This window comes from Leuciscus leuciscus (genome assembly GCF_965113295.1).
Source record: "Leuciscus leuciscus genome assembly, contig: SUPER_11_unloc_1, whole genome shotgun sequence".
NCBI classification, from domain to species: Eukaryota; Metazoa; Chordata; class Actinopteri; order Cypriniformes; family Leuciscidae; genus Leuciscus; species Leuciscus leuciscus.
The window spans coordinates 2215658-2229925 of record NW_028118546.1 but is presented as its reverse complement, the minus strand read 5'-3'; the positions used below and the strand labels follow the sequence as shown (position 1 = coordinate 2229925).

The 14268-nt window shown below is 36.5% G+C and overlaps 1 long non-coding RNA gene across 1 annotated transcript; it reads left to right on the top strand.

The window, feature by feature from the left end:
* Positions 1 to 7117: 7117 nt before the first annotated feature.
* On the top strand, positions 7118 to 13485 carry LOC309510044. The gene is made up of 3 exons (XR_014210164.1): positions 7118 to 7507; positions 7791 to 7931; positions 13233 to 13485. It is a non-coding gene; the product is annotated as an uncharacterized lncRNA (long non-coding RNA).
* Positions 13486 to 14268: the final 783 nt, after the last annotated feature.

Below are 14268 nucleotides of genomic sequence, written 5' to 3'. Positions count from 1 at the left end.
CGCTGGAGGCAAGCGCTATTTTCGAGCGATCTGCCGCCGCTTATTCTGGCTATATATATATATATATATATATAATATTTAATATTTATAGCATGCAGTTTATCAAGAATAATGATTGCTCAAACCAGACAAATATCCATTTGGCATTTTTATTCCACATTTCAAAGTACATTAACTGTCATTTAAACAAGATGTGTCAGATCACTGAAACATAACAGAAAAATAAATAAATCAATATACTAACATGCAGGTTTCTTATTAAATTTTGGTAAAAAAAACAAACAAACAAAAAACAGCCTTACAAGCAAATTACAACTCTTACAATAATTGTTCATATAAAGAGGACAGCTCTAGGGTGAAAAAAATTACCTGTAAACATTATGACAAGTAAAGAGAATACTTGATACGAAATAATGTGCAGGATACCAAATAAATCAAAGTATGACATCACATTTACAAGCCATTTCTAACAATAGGTTAAGTGGTAGTAATTTATAGTAAAGCTCTGGAGTAGAATAGACCATTATAGATGCAATGCTGACCATGTGGCACAAGGACTTACAAGCATTATTTGAAAAAAGAAAAAAAAGAAAGTAATTTCCACAGTTAGTGAGTATAGTGTGACACTTCTGACTTCTTTAGGGGTCTTGATGTTACTGACTGCAAGATAAAGAAAGGATTCCAGTTGTCAGTGATTCTGGGGTGTCAGTAGTCAGCCTAAGTGGTCGGCTGTGGGTCCCTCTCAGCTGTGCGGTGCCTTTTTCTGCCTTCACGGTCAGATGCTCCTTTCAGGTAACGCGAAACGTTAACCTAGACCGCTTCATCAGTGGCATCCTGGGTTGCCAGGTTCTTCCGGATGGCTAATTTAGAAAATACAGATCTGTCATTTCATTTGAATTGCATGAAGCCATACACATCTACATAAATATAATTTAAAAAATATCCAACTTACTTTGAACAATGGTCTAAAGGAACATGTCTCTAAAACATGCTTTATCCCCCACACCAAGCTGAAAATCCAAAAAAGTGTTACAAATTACATTTCTCTGAAGCTTCTCATAAATAAATAAAAAATGTGAAAGGCTGAGGATTCAGACTGTAATATATGCAGTACACAATCTTAAATTTTACTTTTTAGATTACTCTATGGCGTTATAATCAGCAAACTTACAAATTGTTCCTGGAGCTTTTTAATCCTGCTTCAAACTGTTGTCAAGACACGGCAAATCTTCCTGGGTGTGTAGGGGGAGTAACAGATCCCCTGACAGGGATAACTCCAACAGACACAACATCGCCAAACTCTGCAAGACGTCACAGCATAAGGGTCTGATCTGCACCTACAGGGTTTCCCAGAATAAAATAGTCAGTCCTGGTCCCTCAACTACTAAACTATGACATTTATATCTAGGTCTACTACATGTACAGGTAGCCCCAGTGGGAATTAAACCAACAACCACAGGTGCTGTTTGCAAGTTGTACCTGATTGCCCAGTGCAAGCAAACGTCTTCAACATTGTTTGTTGAACTTGCTTCACCTGCTCTTGAAGTAAGCCGCTGTCATCCGAAGCTACAAAATGAAAGGCATATGGTAATTTTGGACTTACATCACACACAAAAAAGTACAATTTAAGAAACAGTGCAAGTTCTCACCTGCTCGTGCATTGCTTTCCCTCAGGGCTTGGTTCTAAATTTAAAAAATAAAATAAAACAAACAACTAAAGGCACTATTTGCAATACTGTTAAAACACTGGACATTAAGACATAGGGCTAGAATATACCTTCACAGCTGAAAACGTCATGCTTGACACGAGATGCCATTGGAGTACAAGGGCCAACAATAGAGCAATGACTTTCTCCCTCCTATTGATAATCATTGACATGTAAAAATATGTTTGAAGTTATTGCATACATTTAATGAATTGGACTTAAATGTAACACTTAGTAAAGCGCAACGTATTACATACCTCCAGAGTTTTCACCCATATGCTGCCAGGGTAAATTTGCTGCCGGGGGAGTAAAGCTTAGTACTTGATGAGCTGGGGGAGCAAACATAACAGCTTTCATTTCAATGCAGAGTATTGCTAGCCTGGTAATACCAGGAAAACGGAAAGCTATGACGCTGTCTCAGACTGAGTACAGAAGCGAAATGAAATTGAGCGGAAGTATGAAAGTCTGACGTAGTCAGGCTAGAGTATTGCATATTCAGTAATGAAACAATAATTGAACTTTGCAAAGCTAATGGAATGTACAACACACCTCAACACCTTTCATCCAGAAACTGCTGCAGCGAATCCCATCAAGTGTCCTAGTGAAAAACAGATTATGATTAAAGGATTCATCATCTTAAAGTCAGCATGAAATCAAATTTTACAATTTGTATTTTTATATGTAATATTGTAGTGTTTATGTAAATGATTCATCTCTGCACTTCATTTTTTTTATTTTATTCATGTACCCTTATAATCTTTAATCAAATACGTTACCCTTCCCTCCCCCCTCGAAACGACTTCTCTTCCGGTCATGTGCAATGGCGTGAGGGCGTAGCAACTCCCCTCAAACCATTAGTCTGCTATGAGCAGAGATGGAGAGGAGGAGCGCTAGAGTAAAACCCTGCTCCTCTATTCAATATTCCCTTTCACTTGGAAATACGTCACAACACTGGAGAAAAGTCGTTTGTAACTTCCGGTTCATGCCAACTTTAAATAGAAGCAATAGTTTCCAAGACAAAAAAACTTCACAAATAACATCACTTACTTGTACTCAAACTCTTGGCGGATTCTGGATTACTGGGGAGAAACCTGGTTCTAAGAAAGAGGAAACAGAAATTTGATGATAATAATAATAATAATGAATGAAAGATTCCGTTATCCACAATAAACAGACAAATAAATTACACAGATGAAATAAAGGAAAATCAAATGTACAAGTCAGACCCATTTACCTGCTCCCTTCATGAACTTAAAATGATGTTTCTCCCAGGTGCTGTGTGGAGGTGTGCAGCGGATGGCTAAATTGTTCCTTTGTCTTTTTTGCGGAGGTTAAATGGGGGCCAATGGCACATGCCCTTCGCTGAGCCACTCTTGCGGAACCACTGCAAATGGCAGATCCTCCTTGTTGATAAACTGAACAATGTGAAGCATCTAAAATAGAAGACACATTAGCATAAAGTATACTTTTTGATAAAAAAATTTCAGGCAAAATCAACAACATTAAAATGCTCACACCTTCGAAAAAGCAGTAATTTTCACAAGTGGATCAACAGAAAACCATGTTCAGACAAACAAAATCATATAAACAACCTACATCGTTATTTTTGTAAGAAAACACCAAAAGTTAAACTAAGTCTTTCTAGATGTAAAGTTTGGCTACCTACTGTAGCTAGATAGGCCTACATTTAACATGTAACGTTAGAACATGCTTGAACTCAGTGTGTAAAAAAGGTGAAACAGCATGTGGTAGCGAACACTGTAATCTAGACTAGCAGCATAATTATGTTTAGTTAGAAAACAACACAAGTTATACTGATCAGTCTTTCTTGTCGTGAAGATTTTGCTAACGTTACCATTCCCACCGTAGTTCAGGAACTGTAACGTTAGTTAATTCGACTGACCAATACTATCTTAAACCACATGTACTCACACTTGTATAAACATACATAACAGTTAAACATACTTAGAAGAAGAAAAAAACTCAACGCCAGGAAGAAACTAAGTAACGTTAGCCTAGCTATGGCGGAAGCATGGCGGAAACTTTGCAAACAAGGCTAACTTACTTTAGCTTGACTAGTTAGGCAAGAACAGATTTTAAGAAGAAGAACTAAAAACAATGTCAAAAATGAACATAGTAATATTGCGTTACACAAAAAGGAAAAATGTACTTACTTAAAAGATCGTATCTTCCCTCTCTCCAAATACTGAAACCGTGTGACGAGACGAGTAAATCTGCTTCAGTTTTTTAGGTGCTGCCCCTCTCGACCGGTGGAGGTACTTCTCTGTTTGTGCTTTAACACTTTCTTAAACATTTGTACAGGTCGCAAAACTCGCAATTGCAGACTGCAAAGTAATCCCTTATACATGTAAAAGGTCAAATAAAATAAAAATTGAGCTTGTAAAACAATGAAAGACATAACCACAATTTCCTGGAGTGACAGAGAGAAAAAATATTTATAAATATTTCACTTTATCCTTCAGGTCAAAACAGGGATTTTCATGTTTCTCATAGACATTACCATGGTTGCAAATTAATAAAAAAATATAAAGCAAACCCAAGATTTTGGCCAAGTTGCAGATGTCTTTCACTGTTCACTGATTTCAAGCATTGGTGAAAAATCTAACTTCATCCATTTATTCTGCTAAATTGTTCATACCATGAATGAAATATTTATTTTAAAAACTAATCAGAATCAGAAAGATATTTATTGCCAAGTAAGTTTTACAAAAGGAATTCTTTTTGGTCTATTGGTGCATCTCAAATTGTGCATAAATCAAAGAAATGTAAAGAATTGTCACCTTAAGTGAATAAAATAATTCTATATATTTTACATATTATCGCTTCAGAGTTTCAAAGTAATTTAAATGTAATTTCCTAAACCTTATCATGGAATCAGAGTCAAATCTGTTATAACCCCTAATGGCTTTGGAGCAACAACAAAAATGTATATAATTCACATAATAATTATAATCGCTTTAAATGTGAAAAGTAGTTAAGATATCTTTGCTGTCAGTTTCACTCATGGCTGGTCGATTTCAAAGCGGCTTGCCGCCAGCCGGCCGCGGTTCATTTAGACGGCGGCAACCGCCAGAGAGAATGAAGTCGGCGGCCCGGCGGCTGTTCGCCGGCGGCATCTCGCAGAATTTGGGAGTGACGTATTCGGCGGCAAACGTTTCATCGCCGCCAGCGGGCCGCACCTATAGCCGACAGCTTGGGGCCGGCGGCAAAAAGAAGCCGTGCCGATATTTTTTGCTATCTGGGTGGTTGCAGTTCCACTCTGGTTCCATATGAGGGCGCTCACAGGACGAGTGCAGAATGAATGGAGGTCTATGGAGCTATAGCCATCAAAATCCACTTTTCTCAGGATATAATTTTTTGTCTAGTAATTTGAATGTTGTATTCGAAAGGAGATGCAAAGAAATTACATATTGCTGGGTGTTAGATTTTTTAGAGTCACTTATTTGCTTTAAAAAGTATTTTAAAATGTCAATGACATCATACACATCGTACAACCAGAGATACTGCTTTACGGCAATCCTTCAGTCACTTTGGTGCTTTCGCACTTTCTTTTCTCTCGAGGCATCGACAACACAGCTGACACAGGTAAACACACAACACAGCTGTCACAGGTAAACACACAACACAGCTGACACAGGTAAACACACAACACAGCTGACACAGGTAAACACACAACACAGCTGACACAGGTAAACACACAACACAGCTGTCACAGGTAAACACACAACACAGCTGACACAGGTAAACACACAACACAGCTGTCACAGGTAAACACACAACACAGCTGACACAGGTAAACACACAACACAGCTGACACAGGTAAACACACAACACAGCTGACACAGGTAAACACACAACACAGCTGTCACAGGTAAACACACAACACAGCTGTCACAGGTAAACACACAACACAGCTGTCACAGGTAAACACACAACACAGCTGACACAGGTAAACACACAACACAGCTGTCACAGGTAAACACACAACACAGCTGTCACAGGTAAACACACAACACAGCTGACACAGGTAAACACACAACACAGCTGACACAGGTAAACACACAACACAGCTGACACAGGTAAACACACAACACAGCTGACACAGGTAAACACACAACACAGCTGACACAGGTAAACACACAACACAGCTGTCACAGGTAAACACACAACACAGCTGTCACAGGTAAACACACAACACAGCTGACACAGGTAAACACACAACACAGCTGACACAGGTAAACACACAACACAGCTGACACAGGTAAACACACAACACAGCTGACACAGGTAAACACACAACACAGCTGTCACAGGTAAACACACAACACAGCTGACACAGGTAAACACACAACACAGCTGACACAGGTAAACACACAACACAGCTGTCACAGGTTAATACACGTGCTAGAAGAGTTTTTGTTGTGTTTGATTCTGGTCCCGCTTCGGATGCCACGATGCCATCAAGCAGTATCTCTGGTCGTAATCAGTCCTTCACTGACCAATCAGCGTTCATTAGCAGAATGCTAGCGTGTTATGGGCAACAACAACTCAACCTGTAAGAAATCGAAAGGACATAAGTACTCGTTCATTCAACTTTCGACCTATAACCCATGTTGAACTTGCAAAACAATCAAATCTGAGATTTCTCAACAGCAATCGGGTGAAAGAGACAAATTTAGGCATCTAGCTCCATAGACTCCCATTCATTTTGCACTCATGGGCGATCGCCCCCAGTGGAACTCTGGTGGAACTACAACCAAAATTCGGTACAATAGGACTTAATAGGGAGCGGCCAGGCTGGCAGGTTCTCCGTAGACGGGCTCTGTCTGGCGCAAAATGTGGCAGCGGCACTTCCGGTGGCATCTCCAGCTGCCAGGGATTTTCTCAGGCAGCTGCGCTGTTTGCACCTGCCGCTGACGAGTTATGATTCACTATAAAAAGTATATTTTTACTACAAAAAGTGCATTTGAAAAACAAAACAAACGTTCAATAAACATTCAATTCAATTAAATCGTCCAATTACGTCTCCATATCAACTGCATACAACTAAAACAAACCATTACAGCTCACCAAAAAACCAACAAAACGTGTGGAACCAATGTTTTCTGAAATCACGCCTTATGTAAATTTGGATAGTGGCTCTTAAAGGGGAAATGCACAATAAATAATAAAGTGGCATAGCTATATATAGCCTAGACATTTTTTTCCAAGCGCCACCTACTGACAGAAAGTGAATTTGCGTTTTCATTCAGTCCGTCTGCTGTTTTTGTTTTGTGCAGGTGTCTTCTAGCATAATTTCACAAAACAAAAGTCAGACCATTTTGTTTTTGCTTTAAATCTTGAAATTATACAATCTAATTTAAATTAAAAAAAATTATTATCATGCTACATGTGTGTAGCCTCTTTGTTTGCATCATGATTACATTTCAAATGGCTGGAGACAGATGTTATAGAGCAAATAAACAACAAATACATTTGCTTAAAGGAAAAAAGGTCAGCTATTGGAATTGGCCAATTTGCTTGAAAAAAATTGGAATCCGCAATAGAAAATCATAATCGGGCCACCCTAATAAAAAATATTAAATAAAACATTATTAACAGTCTTTTCACAGTTTTATTTTTCTAGTTTTATTAATTTGTAGTTTGTATGGTTAATATTAATGTAGGTTTATTGTCAGGCTCTGGTTGAGCTCAGCTTGGGAGCTCAAGTTGAGATTTCTTACCTCAAGGCGACTCTCAGGCCCGACGGACTGGCCAAATCCAGCTATTGAGCTGTGGAGGTACACAACATCATGCATCATGTTACCTTATTATTCCCTAATTGATCTGTCTTCATCTTCCTACTCTTGTAAGTGTACCAAGTGGATATACATTTCTGAACTTTTTGTACTGTACATTCATTGGTACATTTCAAATATTGGTCACACTTTAGAATAAGGCCCTATTAGTTCATGTCAATGCATACATAGGCCTATGAATCTTTGTTACAGAAAATAAAATACAACAGTTCCACAACGAGGCAAGGCAGCGAATGATCCATCTGTTGTATTCTTCATTTCACAGGAAACGAAGGACACTTTTGGAGGCTGCATGTGAAGGAGGCTTCGAATTGGATCAGCCTTCGTCGTGCCACGGTGACTCAGTCGGATGCAGCCTCTGAATTGGGAAGCAGCAATGGATCCTTCACGAATTACACTTTTAAACGCAAGTACTGGGTTTCAGCTTACTCAAATATCTAATGATATGAATATTAAAGTCCGGCCTTCGAAGGATGCAGCCTTTGAATTGGGACGCAGCCCCAGAGTCGGGGTCGACTCCAGCACAGGAATCTACTCTCATACTGACTCTGTTTCTGTGTCCGAAATCTATCACTTGTTTACTGATTCTCTAATCCCTATATAGTGCATGGCAGTTGAGTGCCTATGAAAGTTAGATAAGCAAGGAGTGAAAGAAATGAAGCGAGGAATGCGGACACTGACGTATTACACCTCGTCAAAGTGCTGTCGCAGAAACTTTGCCACATACATTTATCCTACATGTAGCTTACTTTAAAAATAGATAAAAGTCATATTGGCTTTAGTTTGTAATTATACATTCCTCCGTGCCAGCTTTAGTTTAACTGATGTTATATTAATGAATGAGGGAGTGTATGTGGTTTTAACTGTAGTCGGAGTCTACTCCAAAAAACCTGTATTGAACAGCACTAGTTCTACGCACATGTCCGGGAAACTCATGAATATTAATATGAGCTCTGCCCACTGAAACAGAACATTTCAGAAATAAAAATCTCATAACACCAGTCGACGTTATTTTCCATGTCGGTTCACAGTTTAAAGCTGCAGTCCGTAACTTTTTGGGGTTAAAAATTATCCAAAATAATTTTTTGAGCAAGTACATAACCAGCCAGTGTTCAAAACTGCTTGCCTTAGCTCGATTCAAAACGGTAAGCTTGTAATAATGTTTTTAATCCCAGTGGCACTGGTGGATTTCTGCGGGAAATTCAAGCACGTCTTTGCGTCATTACGTCACATCTGTACACATGAAGAAGAGTCTCGGCTAGTAGGCTATGTTGCGTGAGGATGTTGGAGGTGGAGATTTATAGCCTTTTCTCACAGCACTTGATATAATTAAACGTATCAGTTTGACGGCGGATCCAGAAAGGTTCAAACGACAAACGACAAACGATAACTGGAGATTCACCCGTTGTAAAATGGACTTCGGACTTTGGAGTGGCTACAGAAAAAAAGAGACTGCAACCGGCCCATGCGAAAACAAGGATAAATATCGGAAGGGCATTAAATGTAGTCACGCAATGCTGATGTTGTTAACATTAACAATTTGAGAACAAAGTATAATTTGCACGGTTTGGCGTGATATGATAAGCGATCGTTAGATTTTATCAGCGCGATTTACTGCAATGCTTTTTTCCCCTTAGTTGGTCAGAACAAAACTGGATGTTACTTTCTTGTTCAGATACATTTTCCGAAACTGAAATTTCTTATGTTGGTCATACTTCCAAAAAGTAGTATCTGTGATTGCGAATGACAGTATCCACACCGGCGGCGACTGACAGCCACACATTCTCCTCAAAACATTGGATTCATCAGCGCTGTGCCGTGCCGAGGCAAAACCCACGTAAAGTTGATCATTCTGCGAATAACTGCAAATGCAGATTTCGAACAGAGATGGCGACAAAGAGGAAAAACTACGGACTGCAGCTTTAACTGTAATGTTAATATTTAAATAGGTGTTTCTGTCAGTTCACAGTTACGATAACTTTAGCAAGTGTGTTTCTGTATGTTCACAGTTTAGCTATAACGTTAGCATTTCGTTAGTGTTTCTGGCTCTCTGACATTAGAGAATGTGCTAAATAGTTCTTATAAAGGTCATAAAACTCTTATTAATTTCCTGAATATAACAGTTACATGATTATACAAAATAATAAAATATAGGTAATTTATTTAATTTTTTTACATTTTCCCTTGATATTAACGCCTCACACTCCATTCCAGTAGGTGTCAGGATATGCACCATTAGCTGGTTTACCAACAAAGAAGTGTTTCAGGCGGTTAAAGGGATGGTTCGGAGTAAAATCAACCTAGGGTCCTTTACACCATGACCTCGAGCCAAACACCCCCCAGAAGCTTTTTTTCCCTTGGTTGAACATTATTAAAGTTAGAGCTTATTTAGAGAAATCAGCCGGATGGCGTAGTGCAAGCGCTAATGGATCCTATGATGTATCTCGTAAATTACCCCACTAATAATGCTCAGAATTGTACCAAACTTATACACTAGTTATAAACTTATACAACATACACTCCAAATAAAAATAAATATGTGAACTAATGATTTTAAGTAAAGACTACTAATGTAAACTTGATTTGTCTACTGCATCCACTTAATGTGTTATGCTTGATCTCTTTAGTTTCACCTTGTGTAAAAACTTAAATGGTTTAAGGCATCCTTATGCATTGCTTTCTGCCAGGACTTTTACGTGCTTTTCCCAAACCACTGAAGTGACGTCGACGTCCGGGTTAGCAGTAGCATGACCCCTTCTCGGGGGGTGTTTGGCTCGAGGTCATGGTGCAAAGGACCCTAGGTTGATTTTACTCCGAACCATCCCTTTAACAGTAGCATGTTGCTTTTAGTGAATGCTAGTTTGTCACTGATATGTTTTTTGTAAAAATTCATAATTTTGTTTCTTATGTTTATTTGTTCCATTTATAGTAATAATCTAACAAACTTTTAAGTAAATTAACAGCAAATGTTCATTTTTAGGTGAACTATCCCTTTTTCCATTTATAATGGAACCTGATAAGTTTCTGTCTCTCCATTGAGAAAGTCAATTTAACCAAAACTTTAAAGATCCAAAACGGTCTTAAAGGCGTCGTAAAATGAATCGAGCTGTTTAATCCAAATCACTTTATATGATGAACAGATTTACTTCTATATATCTAAAGAAAAAAAACGACACACATTCATAGAGCACATCACGTATGTAACACAGAAAACATGCGTGAGGAATGAGAACCAATGGAGTTTGTTCTGGTGTGTGATGCATGCACGTATGGGGCGCCGTTTGTAAAGCGGCTCACGCTGAAAATAACAGCAACATTTTGTCACATTTAGCTTCAAACAATGTTTAAAAAACTGGTATGAATTTTTGATGGTCACTTTTTACCACATTTACAACAATATTTGTCAACTTAGAGATATTTTAAATAGTTAAATCTAAATATTAAATGTTACACCTAAATGCTAAATCTAAATCTAAATGTTAAATCTAAATCTAAATGTTAAATATAAATCTAAATCTAAATGTTAAATCTAAATGTTAAATATAAATCTAAATGTTAAATCTAAATGTTAAATCTAAATATTAAATCTAAATCTAAATGTTAAATCTAAATCTAAATCTAAATGTTAAATCTAAATGTTAAATCTAAATCTAAATGTTAAATCTAAATCTAAATCTAAATGTTGAATCTAAATGTTTCGGGTGAAACTAAATATTTAACTAATATGCAAATTCAAAATGCCGGTAACCGGAAGTGCCAAAATAAAAGCTCGAGTGTGTGTTTATAGCATGGTTTATAGTGTCAAATAACGAATAAAAACCATCTCATAATAATAACTATAATATAACGATAATAACTACCTAAAATAATAAACACGTTTGGAGAAACTGTAGAGTTTCGTGATGAGAGTGATGACATGACATTCAGTCAAAGTGAGCCCCCTCGTGGCTGGCTATTATGGCTGCAGGTCATAAGTCCCGCACTTTTCATAAAAGTGACGCTAGCCTACTCTTCAAATACAGTTTCTCCAAATGTGTTTATTATTTTAGGTAGTTATTATCACGATAATCCATGTCCAAGAGTCCATTTCCTCGGATGAGATGGTTTTTATTCGTTATTTGACACTATAAACCATGCTATAAACACACACTGACCTCCTCGAGCTTTTATTTTGGCACTTCCGGTTACCGGCATTTTGATTTTGCATATTAGTTAAATATTTAGTTTCACCCTAAACATTTAGATTCAATATTTAGATTTAGATTTAACATTTAGATTTAGATTCAACATTTAGATTTAGATTTAACATTTAGATTTAACATCTAGATTTAGATTTAACATTTAGATTTAACATTTAGATTTAGATTTAATATTTAGATTTAACATTTAGATTTAGATTTAACATTTAGATTTAACATTTAGATTTAGATTTAACATTTAGATTTAGATTTAGCATTTAGATTTAACATTTAGGTGTAACATTTAATATTTAGATTTAACTATTTAAAATATCTCTAAGTTGACAAATATTGTTGTAAATGTGGTAAAAAGTGACCGTCAAAAATTCATACCAGTTTTTTAAACATTGTTTGAAGCTAAATGTGACAAAATGTTGCTGTTATTTTCAGCGTGAGACACTTTACAAACGGCGCCCCATATGCACAAGCTTCTGTGTTTACCATGAATGATGTGCTTTAACCTATTAACTGTCACCCCCCCCCCCCCCCCCCCCCCCCCCTCCCTTTTTTTTTGAGTAGACTTTTTGAGTAGACACGAAAATGCACATTTTGAACTTAAATGGTTGTGATTAAAGAATGCTTTGGAGTATAGACGTACAATTGGTCTTGTTTTAAAGAAGACATTTGGCAGATTTTTGTAGAAGTTAAATAAATTAAGAAAGTGAAACAGAAAAAAGTTATAGAAGTTTGAGTTTATGGAAATGTACAATGTAAAACATTTTATTATTCATATTTTATATAAAATATATATTTTTAAAACCTGGGCGACTCTAAAACTGCAAAAAAAAATCAAAGTAAAAAATCTGAACAAGTTGTTTTTCAATATTTAGGTTGATATCTCAAAAAATGAGCTTTCAGTAAGATTTTGTTTGGGCGCAGTACCACATTTTTTTACTAGGTGACAACCAGACTCCATTTCTGCCCATATAAGGGCGCCTCCATTTCCATATGTGGTTTGAGTGATCTGAACCATTATTTCCACAATTTAATACAATTTATAAGTAGACATTCTATTCAGAAGTAATATGGGAAGTTTCTACCATTCTTTCATGATTTTTCATGTTCATTGCTATTTCAAAATAAAGGTCTGAACACACCTTAGGAATATGAAAATATTCTTGTTGCAAATTGATAAATTACGGCTCCTCTGTCATTTATTTTGAAAATATGAAATATGAAATATGAAAACTAGAGATTGTAAACTTTCAAATGATATATAGTTTGTCGAGATTAGTTTAGGTTTAGTATAGGATATTACTGTTTTAAATATGTAATGGCTTTGGGCCCACGATCATTGTGATGACGGAATTGTTATTTTTGGGTAGACTATCTCTTTAATATACTCCAGCAGTCATAACCAGTTCACACATTCCCTCATGTGTTTGATTGTCTCATGACTAGACTCTATTGCTTAACATTATTGATGGTTATTTAATGAGAAATGTCATGATTGTGCTCTTATGTTATAGGACTCTAATGACGACGATGACTCATTCTGCCATCTGGACATTAGAATCCTCCTCATTGAGCATGAAGGTGTTGTGCTCTCGTCTTCTCTCCGTCTCAATCAAGCGTCATTGAACATCATCATTGAGGAAGAAGTTATGATGGACAACATTGAAACCGTGCTAAAAGCTATGTGCATTCTGATTGGACTTGCAAGCAGTTTCAATGCTTATTTTTACTTATCTTTTGGTTGACAAGTTTATTACATTGAAGTGTTTCCTGTTGTTTTGTTTTGTTTTTGTCGTCAACAATTAATAAAAAAAAACAATGGAACATTGAAATGAATGGTTTCATTTTCTTCCCTTCCAATTTATGTGACAGAATGCATTTATTACAATAAATCTCAAAATAATATAAGACATTACATAAATATAACATTTGTGTAACATAAAATAGTTATTTTATACAACGTACACTCCAAATAAAAATAAATATGTGAACTAATGATTTTAAGTAAAGACTACTAATGTAAACTTGATTTGTCTACTGCATCCACTTAATGTGTTATGCTTGATCTCTAGTTTCACCTTGTGTAAAAACTTAAATGGTTTAAGACAACAGGTTTCCGTGCAATTTTCTAGTAAAGTCAAGTAATTCGGGTTAAGAGTGGGATATAGATGCATGCATCTGACGTGACTTTGTCCATTGTTGTAATCAGAAATAGGAAGAAACCAAACACGGCACACAATGCTTTTTTAAACAAACAAACAAAAAATTATTTTGGCTAAAGACAATTTCAAAAGAAAGTATATGTAATAAAGCATCAGTTGTACATAAAAAAGTATAATGATTAAATTATACTTAATTTTACACTATTGGTTCTTTTCGGTCTCTATCCTCTGTGAGTTCATGGAGTTATGGAGTGTTTGAGAATAGGTTTGTTAAATACATGGACAGACGATAGGTTTAGAATACTTAGAGATAATGAATTATGTTTTCCTTCGAGAAACCTATAGAAATAGAAAATATTATAATGAATGGGATGTGGAGGGAGAACGG